General features: G+C 32.9%; 3 non-coding genes across 3 annotated transcripts in view; 2 read left to right on the top strand and 1 right to left on the bottom strand.

Moving 5' to 3' along the window:
• The window catches only part of TRNAR-ACG (transfer RNA arginine (anticodon ACG)), a 74-nt gene extending 48 nt beyond the window's left edge, over positions 1-26 (top strand). Inside the window, exon 1 of the tRNA in view lies at positions 1-26. This exon is cut by the window's left edge and continues 48 nt beyond it. This is a non-coding gene — a tRNA (tRNA-Arg).
• An 11,039-nt stretch (positions 27-11,065) lies between these two features.
• On the bottom strand, positions 11,066-11,145 carry TRNAL-UAG (transfer RNA leucine (anticodon UAG)). The gene has a single exon. It is a non-coding gene; the product is annotated as a tRNA-Leu (tRNA).
• Positions 11,146-17,421: 6,276 nt separating this feature from the next.
• Positions 17,422-17,493, top strand: TRNAN-GUU (transfer RNA asparagine (anticodon GUU)). Its single transcript has one exon. It is a non-coding gene; the product is annotated as a tRNA-Asn (tRNA).
• The last annotated feature ends 7 nt before the right edge of the window (positions 17,494-17,500 follow it).

Below are 17,500 nucleotides of genomic sequence, written 5' to 3'. Positions count from 1 at the left end.
CGGGGGTTCGAATCCCTCCTCGCCCACAGCCTTCCAAAGGGGGAAGGGCCTTTACTTTCCCCCTGAGGGTAGGAAAATCATGATCGGGATAGCGGACGTAAAGCTATTGAACTTAGGTATGCTCTTTCCTTTTGTCGAAGTGGAATCGTAGAACAGAATGTGATACGATGAGATAGAATGCAATAGAAATAGAAACAAGGATAGCGAACGGGTTACCTACTCCTAAGGGTCAAAGCAAGCCCTTTAATTCAATTCTTTATTCTTACATTAAAATTCTTACATTAAAGAATGAATAAAATCTCCCCAAGTAGGATTCGAACCTACGACCAGTCAGTTAACAGCCGACCGCTCTACCACTGAGCTACTGAGGAACAAGGGGGGATTCGACCTCCTAGAGTTCAACTCCCGCTCTCAACCCATGAACAATATGAGTCCGAAGCTTCTTTCGTAACTCCCATAATTTCTTCGTAGTGGCTCCGTTCCATGCCTCATTTCATAGGGAAGCCCAAAGTGGCTCTATTTCATTCTATTTCACTTCCTAGCACTTCCTATCATTTAATATCCATCCCTTTGGTCTTATTGACATAAGAGATGTCATTTATAGTCTATCTCTTTCTATATATGGAAAGTCAAGAAATTCTCATCGAAACATCGAGAAATTGTGCATATAGAAAACTCTAAAGAAAGAAAAAAAGGAGACCCATGCCATGATTTTCAAATCTTTTCTATTTAGTAGTCTAAGTTTCTCGATGAGGATAATTAATTCGGTCGTTGTGGTCGGACTCTATTATGGATTTCTGACTACATTCTCCATAGGTCCCTCTTAGATCTTCTTTCTCCAATCTTGGATTAGGGAAGAAGGAGATATTCGCGACTACTGGCGATTTCATTATGGGGCAGCTCATGATCTTCATATCGATCTATTATCCACCTCTGTATCTATTCTTTCTTAGCTAAACAGGTGGAAGATCTATCCAATTTGGTTATATTATATCATGGACTCGAAAAACGGATCTGAATTTGACTGAAATGCACGATCTTCACAGGTATCACTTTTCACGATACCTAAAAGGTGGAATAGCGATTTTCGAACCATTTCCTATAAGAGAATGGTTTCCATTACTTTGAGAAATGGATTCTTATATCAAACTATAGCTATTGCATTAAAGAAGAAAAGAAACTAATAGAAGTCGAAGACGCGGAATGATAGTGAATAGAGAGAAAGATTCTTCTGATTTTCTTGTTTCTATCTACTAGACGCCGTAGAGAATTGAGAATTTTCATGTCTTTCAATTCTCGTACTCGTAATTGGAAAGTTATGGAAGGAGACCCATCATTTTGCAATGAAAACAACATATAAAACTCTGGACAATTTCGAAATCAGGCCAAGCGTCTTAATACATATGCAAAAAAATTCATTATTGGCCCACCATTGATTAGAAGATTTAGCTTGTATGAATCGCTATTGGTTTGATACGAATAATGACAATCGTTTCAGTATGTTAAGGATACAGATGTATCCTTTGCTAAATGATATCAATTAAATGGTGTATCAATTCCATAAATTGCATATAGCAATAAATAAATCAGCAAAATTCTTTCTAATATTTTAGATAGAAGAAACATTTCTTCTATCTAAAATATTAGAAAGAATGTACCCTTCTATCCAAATCCAATTTGCATCGATAAAATAAATCCAAATTCAGTAGTAGATGAATAATTGCAAATTTGTGTGTGTACGAGATTAGAATAACTTCAAAATAACTGACATAATTTTGTATTATTCCTGATCAGAAAAATACATGAAAAAGAAAGGAGGTAGAAAAATTTTGGATTTATGGTTAAAGAAGAAAAAGAAGAAAACAGGGGTTCTGTTGAATTTCAAGTATTCAGTTTCACCAATAAGATACGGAGACTTGCTTCACATTTGGAATTACACAAAAAAGATTTTTCATCGGAAAGAGGTCTACGAAGACTTTTGGGAAAACGTCGACGTTTGCTGGCTTATTTGGCAAAGAAAAATAGAGTACGTTATAAGAAATTAATCGGTCAGTTGAATATTCGGGAGCAGTAATTTAATCGTTCAAATTTTTTTCTTGTTTTATTATTTTTTTAGTAGTCTTATAGTAGTCTTAGATTTTTCATTTTGATGAGCCTCGCTTTGAGGAATTCATGGAATAATCCATTTTCATGGAATAATGAATTAAGGAAGAAAGGATATGAGTCTACCGCTTACAAGAAAAGATCTCATGATAGTCAATATGGGCCCTCAACACCCATCAATGCATGGTGTTCTTCGACTGATCGTTACTCTCGATGGTGAGGATGTTATTGATTGTGAACCCATATTAGGGTATTTACACAGAGGAATGGAAAAAATCGCGGAAAACCGAACTATTATACAATACTTACCTTAAGTAACAAGGTGGGATTATTTAGCTACTATGTTTACAGAAGCAATAACAGTAAATGCACCAGAATTCTTGGAGAATATTCAAATACCACAAAGAGCCAGCTATATTAGGGTAATTATGTTAGAATTAAGCCGGATAGCTTCTCACTTGCTATGGCTTGGACCTTTTATGGCGGATCTCGGCGCACAGACTCCTTTTTTCTATATTTTTAGAGAGAGAGAATTAATATATGATCTATTTGAAGCTGCTACAGGTATGCGAATGATGCACAATTACTTTCGCATCGGAGGAGTAGCCGCCGATCTACCTTATGGATGGATCGATAAATGTTTAGATTTCTGTGATTATTTTTTACGCGGAGTTGTTGAATATCAACAACTTATTACACAGAATCCAATTTTTTTAGAGCGAGTTGAAGGAGTAGGTTTTATTAGCGGAGAAGAAGCAGTAAATTGGGGCTTATCGGGACCGATGTTACGAGCTTCTGGAATACAATGGGATCTTCGTAAAGTAGATCCTTATGAGTCTTACAACCAATTTGATTGGAAAGTCCAATGGCAAAAAGAAGGGGATTCGTTAGCTCGCTATTTAGTACGAATTGGTGAAATGAGGGAATCCATCAAAATAATTCAACAAGCTGTAGAAAAAATTCCTGGAGGACCTTATGAAAATTTAGAAGTCCGACGCTTTAAGAAAGAAAATAATTCTGAATGGAATGATTTTGAGTATAAATTTCTTGGTAAAAAACCTTCGCCCAATTTTGAATTGTCAAGACAAGAGCTTTATGTAAGAGTAGAAGCCCCAAAAGGTGAATTAGGGATTTATCTAGTAGGAGATGATAGCCTTTTCCCCTGGAGATGGAAAATCCGTCCACCCGGGTTTATTAATTTGCAAATTCTTCCTCAGCTAGTTAAAAAAATGAAATTGGCTGATATCATGACGATATTAGGTAGTATAGATATCATTATGGGGGAAGTTGATCGTTGAAATGATAATAGATAGGGTAGAGGTAGAAACTATCAATTCTTTTTCGAAATTGGAATTATTAAAAGAAGTCTATGGACTGATATCGATTCTACCCATTTTGACCCTCCTTTTGGGAATAACAATAGAGGTACTCGTAATTGTGTGGTTAGAAAGAGAAATATCTGCGTCGATACAACAACGTATTGGTCCTGAATATGCTGGCCCCCTGGGCCTGCTTCAAGCTATAGCAGATGGGACTAAGCTACTTTTTAAAGAAGATATTCTGCCATCCCGAGGAGATATTTCTTTATTTAGCATTGGACCCTCTATAGCAGTCATATCAGTTTTATTAAGTTTTTTAGTTATCCCTTTGGGATATCATTTTCATTTTGTTTTAGCCGATCTTAGTATTGGTGTTTTTTTATGGATTGCCATTTCAAGTATAGCTCCTATTGGTCTTCTTATGGCAGGATATAGCTCAAATAATAAATATTCTTTTTCAGGCGGTCTACGAGCTGCTGCTCAATCCATTAGTTATGAAATACCATTAACTTTTTGTGTGCTAGCAATATCTCTACGTGTGATTCGTTAAAATAGATCTTTTTCCTATAAAATCCATTAACTATTTATATTCCTTTTCTTATTTAGTATTTGGGTTGGTAAGTTAAACTAGATAGCTATATGAGTGAAACAAAACAGCTTATAAATTTGTAGTAAAAAGAAAAAATCTCATTTCCTACGTACAAGAAAAAAGTGGAAGTAAACATAAGCAGTGTAAACTCTTTATCCCAAGGTTGATATTTTTTAATTAGTCATCATATCTTGAAGCGGCCAAGAATAAAGGATTCACGATATGGAATTCCATTACTAGAATACTCCTAGTTATTACTATAACTTAATAATCCATAAGAAGAATCCACCAAAAGTTAGTGAAGGGTTAGGAACACTAAAGTACATAAAGGATTAGTAATGGAAAATCTAAAACATTAGAGATTTTTGCCCATAAAAGGAATCATAATAAGGACTTGCAATTTGTAGAAATTATCAAGTAGTACTTTCTTCGGATTCCGATCCAGAGTATGTTCCCATTCACTTGTTAAGGAAATGGCTATCAAGAACGAATTAACCCTTTATCCATTTTTTCTTTTTAAATACCCCCTCCCTGGGGAAAGAAGAATAGTAAAAAAGATATGGAGTGCACTAGAAAAAATTTTCATTATTTCCTTCCTCTATCCATATTCATGCAGAATTGCTCATGAACTAATACCCAACTCTTTCCATTTATTAATTGAATTCCTATAACAAGTAACAAGTGTTTTATTCCAAGATTAAGTTATTACTGAACAAAGAAAAATTTTCATTATATTATAAAGGATGAGATCAATTCGGAAGCGCTTTTTCTTATTCTAGCAGACGGAATTCCTTTGGTCTAATTTAGGACTTTCAAATCTATTTTATTTTATCTAATTCTATCTACGCCCCCGGGGCTAGGAACAAAACAGTCCTTTCCTTTTTCTGATCATAGAGAAGCCGTATGAAGCTAAGGTTTCATGTACGGTTTTGAAATAGCGGTGGGAACTGTGATGTTATCACCGACTATGATTATCTAACAGTTCAAGTACAGTTGATATAGTTGAAGCACAGTCAAAATACGGTTTTTTTGGATGGAATATTTGGCGTCAGCCTATAGGTTTTCTGGTTTTTTTAATTTCTTCTTTGGCAGAATGTGAAAGATTACCCTTTGATTTACCAGAAGCGGAGGAAGAATTAGTAGCAGGTTACCAAACTGAATATTCCGGTATCAAATATGGTTTATTTTATCTTGTTTCTTACCTAAATTTATTAGTTTCTTCTTTATTTGTAACAGTTCTCTACTTGGGCGGGTGGAATTTATCTATTCCCTATATATCCTTTTTTGATTTTTTCCAAATGAATAAAGCAGTTGGAATTTTGGAAATGACAATGGGTATATTTATTACATTAACTAAAGCTTATTTATTTCTCTTCATTTCTATCACAATAAGATGGACTTTACCGAGGATGAGAATGGATCAGTTATTAAATCTTGGATGGAAATTTCTTTTACCTATTTCCCTGGGCAATCTCTTATTAACAACCTCTTCTCAACTTGTTTCACTATAAATAAGATAATACAATAATAGTAAGAATATTTTCAACACAAAAGCTCTCTCAAACAAGAGAAAGAAACATATCTTTTTCATAGATATTTAGAATGAATATGTTCCCTATGGTAACTGGGTTCATGAGTTATGGTCAACAAACAATACGTGCTACAAGGTACATAGGTCAAAGTTTCATAACTACCTTATCCCACACAAATCGTTTACCTATAACGATTCACTACCCTTATGAAAAATCAATTACACCAGAGCGTTTCCGAGGGCGAATCCACTTTGAATTTGATAAATGTATTGCTTGTGAAGTATGTGTTCGCGTATGTCCGATAGATTTACCCGTTGTGGATTGGAGATTTGAAAAGGATATTAAAAGAAAACAATTGCTTAATTATAGTATTGATTTCGGAGTTTGTATATTTTGTGGCAATTGTGTTGAGTACTGTCCAACAAGCTGTTTATCAATGACTGAAGAATATGAACTTTCTACCTATGATCGTCATGAATTGAATTACAATCAAATTGCTTTAAGTCGGTTACCAATCTCCATAATGGGAGATTACACAATTCAAACAATTAGGAATTCGTCTGAAAGTAAAATAAACAAAGAAAAATCTTCGAATTCAAGAACGATTACTGATTACTAAACTTTGATTTTGTCTTTCTGTTATAAAAATCTAATAATTCTTTATTAAACTTTAAAATTAAACTATAAAGAAAAACGAAAAACTACTGCTTATTGGAAATTATTTCTTATTTTAAATCAGACTAGATTTTCGTGATATAATATAATTTATAACTATAAGTTTATACACAAAAAAATACCCTAATCCTTTTTTCCTTCCTTGAATCCTTTAGTTTTAGTCAGTTCATGAAAAATTTTATACTATTAATTTCTTTTTATCCATAATGGATTTACCTGGACCAATACATGAGATTCTTATGCTATTTGGGGGATTTGTTCTTCTACTAGGGGGTCTAGGAGTAGTATTACTTACCAACCCCATTTATTCTGCCTTTTCGCTGGGATTAGTTCTTGTTTGTATATCCTTATTCTATTTTTTATTAAATTCCTACTTTGTAGCTGTCGCACAACTTCTTATTTATGTGGGAGCCATAAATGTCTTGATCATATTCGCTGTAATGTTCGTAAATGGCTCAGAATGGTCTAAAGATAAGAATTATTGGACTATTGGAGATGGGTTCACTTCACTCGTTTGTATAACTATTGTTTTTTCACTAATGACTACTATCCCAGATACGTCGTGGTATGGAATTCTTTGGACTACAAGATCAAACCAAATAGTAGAACAGGGTCTCATAAATAATGTTCAACAAATTGGAATTCATTTAGCAACCGATTTTTATCTTCCGTTTGAACTCATTTCCATAATTCTTCTAGTTTCTTTAATAGGTGCAATTACTATGGCTCGGCAATAAGAAAACTTAGAAAAAGTACAAATTATAAGAATTGCAAATCTAAAATAAATAACTAAAGAATCACAATTTTGATTTAGTAAAATCCATCTACTGCCAACAAATACCTCCTTTTTTTTTTTTTTTTTTTTCTTTTGTTGTGTAATTGTTCTATTGTAATTAATTGAATCGGTTCAATTCTTGCCCTCATATTGAAATGAATCGAGATTGATAAGGAGTTAGTTAATGATGTTTGAGCATGTACTTTTTTTGAGTGTCTATTTATTTTCGATTGGTATCTATGGATTGATCACAAGCCGAAACATGGTTAGAGCTCTAATATGTCTTGAACTTATACTGAATTCAATTAATCTAAATCTCGTAACATTTTCTGATCTATTTGATAGTCGCCAATTAAAAGGAGATATTTTCGCAATTTTTGTTATAGCCCTTGCAGCTGCTGAAGCCGCTATTGGACTATCCATTCTTTCTTCCATCCATCGTAATAGGAAATCCACTCGTATCAATCAATCTAATTTATTGAATAATTAGACTTTTGAATAATTAGACATAGAATCCTCTAAACAAAGGCGCACATATTAAAATAAATAGAAATCAATACTATTTTCTTAGTATTATTTGAGAATATCCATTTTTTTTAGTAGATTATTGCATAGTATTCTTTTTCACTTAAATGAATTTTTGTATTTGTAATTCATTGATATTGCAATTTGAATATTGCAATAATTTATATTGAAAAGACGATAGCCAATTTATTGGCTAATTCGAATTCGTCTGTACAATTCGTAAAATTCTTTCTTATTTCTTATTTATTGTTGAAATCCAAAATTAAAGTCTCTTGGCTCTCTTCACGCTTTCTCACAAACAGATTAAAAAATAGATTTTTTTTTTTGAAGTTTGGATAAACCATTGCTTCGTCTGGTGTCTACAATACATATGACTCATTATAGTACTAATTTCATTTTTACCAGATCGAAAAATTTTATGTTGAAAAGAAAAATTTATAGATCCAATGTCACATTCCGTAAAAATTTACGATACATGTATAGGATGCACTCAATGTGTACGAGCTTGTCCAACAGATGTATTAGAAATGATACCCTGGGATGGATGTAAAGCCAAGCAAATTGCTTCCGCGCCGAGAACCGAAGATTGTGTGGGTTGTAAGAGATGTGAATCTGCCTGCCCGACAGATTTTTTAAGTGTCCGCGTTTATTTAGGGCCTGAAACAACACGTAGCATGGCTCTATCTTATTGATACGTTACAAAAAACTTCACTCGAATCGTCTGATTCCTCTTTACCGAAGAAGCCTGTGCTCGAAATAATCGAGCACGGGCTTTTCTGGTCAAAACGTATCTTGTCTTTATCACTTTATCATGAGTTATTTTCCTTGGTTAACAATACTTGTTGTTTTGCCGATATTTGCAGGTTCATTAATTTTCTTTTTACCTCATAAGGGAAACAAAGTCGTTAGGTGGTATACTATATCTATTTGTTTATTAGAATTCCTTCTAATGACTTATGCGTTCTGTTATCATTTCCAACTGGAGGATCCCTTAATCCAATTAAAGGAGGATTATAAATGGATAGATGTCTTCGATTTCCACTGGAGATTGGGAATCGATGGACTTTCATTAGGATCTATTTTATTGACAGGATTTATCACTACTTTAGCTACTTTAGCAGCTTGGCCAATTACACGGAATTCGCGATTATTCTATTTCCTGATGCTCGCAATGTATAGTGGTCAAATAGGATTATTTTCTTCGCGAGACCTTTTACTTTTTTTTATCATGTGGGAGTTAGAATTAATTCCTGTTTACTTACTTTTATCCATGTGGGGGGGGAAGAGGCGTCTATATTCAGCTACAAAGTTTATTTTGTATACTGCAGGCGGTTCCATTTTTTTCTTAATCGGAGTTCTGGGTATGGGCTTATATGGTTCCAACGAACCAGGATTAGATTTGGAAAGATTAATTAATCAATCATACCCTGCAACCTTGGAAATACTTTTATATTTTGGCTTCCTTATTGCTTATGCTGTCAAATTGCCGATTATACCCCTACATACGTGGTTACCAGATACCCATGGGGAAGCACATTATAGTACATGTATGCTTTTAGCGGGAATATTATTAAAGATGGGAGCATATGGATTGATTCGGATCAACATGGAATTGTTACCTCATGCTCATTATCTATTTTCGCCCTGGTTAGTAATAATAGGAGCGATCCAAATAATCTATGCAGCTTCAACTTCTCTTGGTCAACGAAATTTCAAAAAAAGAATAGCTTATTCCTCTGTATCTCACATGGGTTTCATAATTATAGGAATTGGTTCCATAACCAACATTGGACTCAATGGAGCTATTTTACAAATATTATCCCATGGATTTATTGGTGCTACACTTTTTTTCTTGGCAGGAACCGCTTCTGATAGAATGCGTCTTGTTTATCTCGAAGAACTGGGGGGAATATCTATCCCAATGCCTAAAATTTTTACCATGTTTAGTAGCTTTTCAATGGCTTCTCTTGCCTTACCAGGAATGAGTGGTTTTGTCGCAGAATTAGTAGTATTTTTTGGACTAATTACTAGTCCAAAATTTCTGTTAATGCCAAAAACACTAATTACTTTTGTAATGGCAATTGGAATGATATTAACTCCTATTTATTTATTATCTATGTTACGCCAGATGTTCTATGGATACAAGCTATTTAATGTTCCAAACGCAAATTTTGTGGATTCTGGACCACGAGAACTCTTTATTTTAATCTGTATCTTTTTACCAGTAATAGGAATTGGTATTTATCCAGATTTTGTTCTCTCCCTATCCGTTGACAGGGTAGAGGCTCTCTTATCCAATTATTATCCTAAATAGGTTTGCTTTTTTTTACTCGTCTGCTCTATTAATGCAGAAATAAGTAAAAAAGTATATAATGCAGAAATAAGTAAAAAAGTATAATTAGATCTATCTCGAATTTTTGAGAACCCTTTGATAAGGCGTTCAAGGGGTTCTCAAATAAAACATAAAAGTAAAAACCTTCATTTCATGAAGGTTTTATTTTATGTAATCATTTAGGTGTTAATGTAAACGAACCATAACTATGTAAGCCTATTCCTAATAGATTTATACCAAAATAACAAATCCAAATTATAAGAAATCCTATCAAAGCTATAAGTGCAGAATTCGTACCCTTCCAATTTGGATTTGTTCTACTATGTAAATAAATTGCGAATATGGTCCAAGTAATAAATGCCCAAGTTTCCTTAGGATCCCAATTCCAATAGGATCCCCAGGCCTCATTAGCCCATACTGCTCCACAAAGAATACCTACGGTTAAAAGGGTAAATCCTAGGCTAATGACACGATAACTCCAAGAATCCAAACGCTCCGTTAATTGATATTTGTAATAATTTGGAAATGAAGGGACAGAGGTTCTTTTTAAAGCACTTCTTTTTGCATAAAAATATTTAATATCACTAAAGAAAAATGTTTTATTTAAAACATTTTTTTTCTTTTTAGAAAAGAAATGGAAATTATTTCGAAATCTAATGATTAGAATAGCGGCAGATAATAAGGATCCGCACAAAAGAGTTGCATAGCTTAATAACATCATACTGACATGCATCATTAACCACTGAGATTGTAGAGCAGGTACTAGTATCGTGGATTGATGCATTTCAGTTAAAAGACCCGATGTGGCAAAGCCTTGCGTTAAAATAGTACTTGGCGTAGTTATTGTGCTTAAATCATTTTTAGAGTTCTGTATTTTAGGAATGGTATGAAGAATATACAGGGCCCATGAAAGGAAGATCAATGACTCATATAAATTACTTAATGGAAAATGTCCCGAGGAAGCCCAACGAGAAACTAAGAATCCTGTTATAGAGAAAAAAGTAACTATCATTCCTTTTTCTGACGAATCGCGTAATCCTCCAAGTTCACGAACTAATAAGGTTATAAAATGAATCGTAATCACAATTGAAATCGTTGAGAAAGAGATATGAGTTAGTATATGTTCTAAAGTTGCAAATAGCATAAGGGGAAGGTCCCATTACAAAATTGTAAATTTCGAATTGATTTCTAATCTATTGTATTCTTTTTCAAGAATGCCGCCACTCGGATTCGAACCGAGATGCTTGAGCACTGCTTCCTAAGAGCAGCGTGTCTACCAATTTCACCATGGCGGCTAACTTCAAATAATAGGTAACTTAAAAGAATAATAGCTATTATCTTGGGAATCGTCGATATTGGGAAAGTCCATAAAATTTAGGAACATTAGAGTTTTCATTAAAATAGACTTCGTTTGGTAGTATCGTTTCCATTTTTTTTTTTTACAATAAACTCTTGCTTTGCCCAATAGAAACACAAACACTGCTTGAAAGAGTTGGAACTTCTTTTTTCTAACTTGCAATTATAGAACTAATTTTTTCTAATTAATTTCCCCTTTACATTTTGAAAATTCTTTCAATACAATGAAAAAAATCCAAAAGGGTTTCTATTTAATGATGAAATTAAAATAAAATGGATAAATAGAAAAGGCTTTTTGGATTTTTTAAAAATTTCTAGAATGAAAGTCTTTATGCTCTTATTAATAAGATTTACTAACCTTATGATTTTGGAGAAGATAGGTGGAAGTTGTAAGTCCTATTGTAAGAATACTCCACTTTTCATAATTTTCCTAATAGAATATGAGGATTCTATTAGGAAAATTATGAAAAGTTCATTGATAGGAAAAGAATACTTAGCACACAGTATACCAAACAAAACTTTTTTTTTCTTGTATATATAAGATAAGAGGGGTTTTTTGTTCTAAGAATATTGTACCGAGTAATTCGACACATAAAAGTACATTCAAAGAAGAATCCAAATTATTAAATAATTGGAATTCTTTTTTGATAAGTCAATTCATATTATTCCAAAATCTTATTATTTGTTTGTTGCCCAGAAAAACCCTTTGGTTTTGGATGCTCATTACCGCTCGAAAATGATCTTGATTTTACTAAAGAATAAGATTGTACTATGGAAAAATAAGTCTTTTTCTTCCAAATATTTTTACGAATACGCTTTTTTGACATTGAAGTACGTTTTTTTGGAACTGCCATTCAAAAAGGAAATTACTTTTTTCTAGTTGTATGTGAAAGACATCTATTGCTGCAAATCAATCCTTCTTTCTTCTTTTTATTAGTATTTATACTTAGATACTGAAAGATACTTAAATTTTGAATTATTTTTTACTTCATTTTGTCTAATGCGGATAAGACAACAAGAATTTTTTAACATTTTTTCTTTATATATTTTATACTTTTTTTTTAATAATATAGAATATATAGAAGGGTTTCTCATTTAAATCTATTTATATCTATTTATATATCAAGTATACTCCATATATAGATATATGGTATGGAAGCCTATCCCCCATATAAGATAAGACGGGGGGATAAAAAGAAGGGAAAATGAAAATAGTTAATTAAGTTCAGAATGGTATTCCATAAAGGAAAGGAATTCCAATCAAAACAAAAAATACTGAGTCTCTTAAACAAGACATTCTAAAACTTAGGTAATTTATAGTCATTAGAATTTTAGTTCTATATGAAGTAAGGACTATTCGATAATTTCTTATAAACATAGGTTTTCATTGGAATTCACTCAATCAGTTAATTATGGAACAAGAGAGCTGTTTCATCTTTGTTTTAAAGAAATATAAAAATGAATTATGAATAGAAAGTAAAATGATTCCACTTTTTTTTTTTTATTTTTATAAATATCTTTATTTAGTTAATAAAATAACTTCGTTACCTAGTTATTTTATTAACTTTTTTAATTTAACCAACTAAACCCATTCTTAATTTTTAATTATTTCAATGAGATAAATTTTGGAAAAATTAAGAATTTCAGTATTTTTTCTTATTCTTTTTATTTATTCTTTCAGAAAGAGATAAGAATTGGTTTGGTGAATCGGAAACAATTTTATAGAAAAATTGAAGTAAAAATTGAAGTAAAAATTGCAATTTCTTTTCTTATGGAACATACATATCAATATGCATGGGTAATCCCTCTTCTCCCACTTCCAGTTATTATGTCAATGGGATTTGGCCTTATTCTTATTCCGACAGCAACAAAAAATCTTCGTCGCATATGGGCTTTTCCTAGTGTTTTACTCTTAAGTATAGCTATGGTATTCTCAGTTCAACTGTCTATTCAACAAATAAATGGAAGTTCGATCTATCAATATCTATGGTCTTGGACCGTCAATAATGATTTTTCTTTAGAATTTGGATACTTGATTGACCCACTTACTTCTATTATGTTAATACTAATTACTACTGTAGGAATCCTGGTTCTTATTTATAGTGATGGTTATATGTCTCACGATGAAGGATATTTGAGATTTTTTGTTTATATAAGTTTTTTCAATACTTCCATGTTGGGATTGGTTACTAGCTCCAATTTGATACAAATTTATTTTTTTTGGGAACTCGTGGGAATGTGTTCTTATTTATTGATAGGCTTTTGGTTTACACGACCAATCGCAGCGAGTGCTTGTCAAAAAGCTTTTGTAACTAATCGTGTAGGGGATTTTGGTCTATTATTAGGAATTTTAGGTTTTTTTTGGATAACAGGTAGTTTAGAGTTTAGGGATTTGTTCAAAATAGCTAATAACTGGATTCCTAATAATGGAATTAACTCTTTACTTACTACTTTGTGTGCTTTTTTATTATTCCTTGGTGCAGTTGCGAAATCCGCACAATTCCCTCTTCACGTATGGTTACCCGATGCTATGGAAGGGCCCACTCCTATTTCGGCTCTTATACACGCAGCAACTATGGTTGCTGCGGGAATTTTTCTTCTAGCTCGACTTCTTCCTCTTTTCATATCTTTACCTTTGATAATGAGTTTTATTTCTTTAGTAGGTACAATAACACTATTCTTAGGAGCTACTTTAGCTCTTGCTCAGAGAGATATTAAAAGAAGCTTAGCCTATTCTACAATGTCTCAATTGGGTTATATGATGTTAGCTCTAGGTATAGGTTCTTATCAAGCTGCTTTATTCCATTTGATCACTCATGCTTATTCAAAAGCTTTATTGTTCTTGGGATCCGGATCCGTTATTCATTCAATGGAACCTCTTGTTGGATATTCACCAGATAAAAGTCAAAATATGGTTCTTATGGGCGGTTTAAGAAAATACATTCCAATCACAAGAACTACTTTTTTATGGGGTACACTTTCTCTTTGTGGTATTCCACCTCTTGCTTGCTTCTGGTCCAAAGATGAAATCCTTAGTAATAGTTGGTTGTATTCGCCCTTTTTTGGAATAATAGCCTCCTTTACTGCAGGATTAACTGCCTTTTATATGTTTCGGATATATTTACTTACATTTGATGGGTATTTGCGTGTTCATTTTCAAAATTACAGTAGCACTAAAGAGAGTTCCTTGTATTCAATATCCTTATGGGGAAAAAGGATACCCAAAGGAGTGAATAGGGATTTCGTTTTATCAACAACGAAGAGTGGAGTTTCTTTTTTTTCACAAAATATACCAAAAATTCAAGGTAATACAAGAAATAGGATAGGATCCTTTACTACGTCTTTTGGGGCTAAAAAAACTTTTGCCTATCCGCATGAAACGGGAAATACTATGTTATTTCCTCTTCTTATATTACTACTTTTCACTTTGTTCATTGGATTCATAGGAATCTCTTTTGATAATGGAGGAATTGGTAATGGAATAGCAGAGTTAACCATATTATCAAAGTGGTTAACTCCCTCAATAAACTTTACCCAGGAAAGTTCTAATTCTTTTGTAAATTCATATGAATTTATTACTAATGCAATTTCTTCTGTAAGTCTAGCTATCTTTGGTTTATTCATAGCATATATCTTCTATGGATCCGCTTATTCTTTTTTTCAGAATTTGGATTTAATAAACTCTTTTTACAAAGGAAATCCTAAAAAAGAATTTTTAGATCAAGTAAAAAAAAATATATACAGTTGGTCATATAATCGTGGTTATATAGATATTTTCTATACTAGGGTCTTTACCCTCGGTATAAGAGGGTTAACCGAACTCACGGAGTTTTTTGATAAGGGTGTTATTGATGGAATTACCAATGGAGTGGGTCTTGCTAGTTTTTGTATAGGAGAGGAAATTAAATATGTAGGGGGAGGTCGAATCTCGTCTTATTTATTCTTTTTTTTATGTTATGTATCTGTGTTTTTATTCTTTTTTCTTTCTTAAGTTAAGGAATTTACAACAAGTCTCTTGCAAAAATAACTATCCTATCCCCTTTCTACAATCTCTCTATATCCTTGTTACATAAGGTAAGTATTGTATAATAGTTCGGTTTTCCGCGATTTTTTCCATTCCTCTGTGTAAATACCCTAATATGGGTTCACAATCAATAACATCCTCACATCGAGAGTAACGATCAGTCGAAGAACACCATGCATTGATGGGTGTTGAGGGCCCATATTGACTATCATGAGATCTTTTCTTGTAAGCGGTAGACTCATATCCTTTCTTCCTTAATTCATTATTCCATGAAAATGGATTATTCCATGAATTCCTCAAAGCGAGGCTCATCAAAATGAAAAATCTAAGACTACTATAAGACTACTAAAAAAATAATAAAACAAGAAAAAAATTTGAACGATTAAATTACTGCTCCCGAATATTCAACTGACCGATTAATTTCTTATAACGTACTCTATTTTTCTTTGCCAAATAAGCCAGCAAACGTCGACGTTTTCCCAAAAGTCTTCGTAGACCTCTTTCCGATGAAAAATCTTTTTTGTGTAATTCCAAATGTGAAGCAAGTCTCCGTATCTTATTGGTGAAACTGAATACTTGAAATTCAACAGAACCCCTGTTTTCTTCTTTTTCTTCTTTAACCATAAATCCAAAAATTTTTCTACCTCCTTTCTTTTTCATGTATTTTTCTGATCAGGAAAAATACAAAATTATGTCAGTTATTTTGAAGTTATTCTAATCTCGTACACACACAAATTTGCAATTATTCATCTACTACTGGAATTTGGATTTATTTTATCGATGCAAATTGGATTTGGATAGAAGGGTACATTCTTTCTAATATTTTAGATAGAAGAAATGTTTCTTCTATCTAAAATATTAGAAAGAATTTTGCTGATTTATTTATTGCTATATGCAATTTATGGAATTGATACACCATTTAATTGATATCATTTAGCAAAATGAAACACAGCATATGCATCCATCTTTTGGCTCGAGAATTTCACGGGATAGAGATATGGTATAAGAAATAGACTATTAAGTAACTCTAAATGAATTGTGGATACATCTGTATCCTTAACATACTGAAACGATTGTCATTATTCGTATCAAACCAATAGCGATTCATACAAGCTAAATCTTCTAATCAATGGTGGGCCAATAATGAATTTTTTTGCATATGTATTAAGACGCTTGGCCTGATTTCGAAATTGTCCAGAGTTTTATATGTTGTTTTCATTGCAAAATGATGGGTCTCCTTCCATAACTTTCCAATTACGAGTACGAGAATTGAAAGACATGAAAATTCTCAATTCTCTACGGCGTCTAGTAGATAGAAACAAGAAAATCAGAAGAATCTTTCTCTCTATTCACTATCATTCCGCGTCTTCGACTTCTATTAGTTTCTTTTCTTCTTTAATGCAATAGCTATAGTTTGATATAAGAATCCATTTCTCAAAGTAATGGAAACCATTCTCTTATAGGAAATGGTTCGAAAATCGCTATTCCACCTTTTAGGTATCGTGAAAAGTGATACCTGTGAAGATCGTGCATTTCAGTCAAATTCAGATCCGTTTTTCGAGTCCATGATATAATATAACCAAATTGGATAGATCTTCCACCTGTTTAGCTAAGAAAGAATAGATACAGAGGTGGATAATAGATCGATATGAAGATCATGAGCTGCCCCATAATGAAATCGCCAGTAGTCGCGAATATCTCCTTCTTCCCTAATCCAAGATTGGAGAAAGAAGATCTAAGAGGGACCTATGGAGAATGTAGTCAGAAATCCATAATAGAGTCCGACCACAACGACCGAATTAATTATCCTCATCGAGAAACTTAGACTACTAAATAGAAAAGATTTGAAAATCATGGCATGGGTCTCCTTTTTTTCTTTCTTTAGAGTTTTCTATATGCACAATTTCTCGATGTTTCGATGAGAATTTCTTGACTTTCCATATATAGAAAGAGATAGACTATAAATGACATCTCTTATGTCAATAAGACCAAAGGGATGGATATTAAATGATAGGAAGTGCTAGGAAGTGAAATAGAATGAAATAGAGCCACTTTGGGCTTCCCTATGAAATGAGGCATGGAACGGAGCCACTACGAAGAAATTATGGGAGTTACGAAAGAAGCTTCGGACTCATATTGTTCATGGGTTGAGAGCGGGAGTTGAACTCTAGGAGGTCGAATCCCCCCTTGTTCCTCAGTAGCTCAGTGGTAGAGCGGTCGGCTGTTAACTGACTGGTCGTAGGTTCGAATCCTACTTGGGGAGATTTTAT

Source organism: Triticum urartu, unplaced genomic scaffold (assembly GCF_056163025.1).
Source record: "Triticum urartu cultivar PI428250 unplaced genomic scaffold, HENAU_Tu73 scaffold2, whole genome shotgun sequence".
NCBI lineage: Eukaryota > Viridiplantae > Streptophyta > Magnoliopsida > Poales > Poaceae > Triticum > Triticum urartu.
This window is presented reverse-complemented; position numbering and strand designations above follow the sequence as displayed.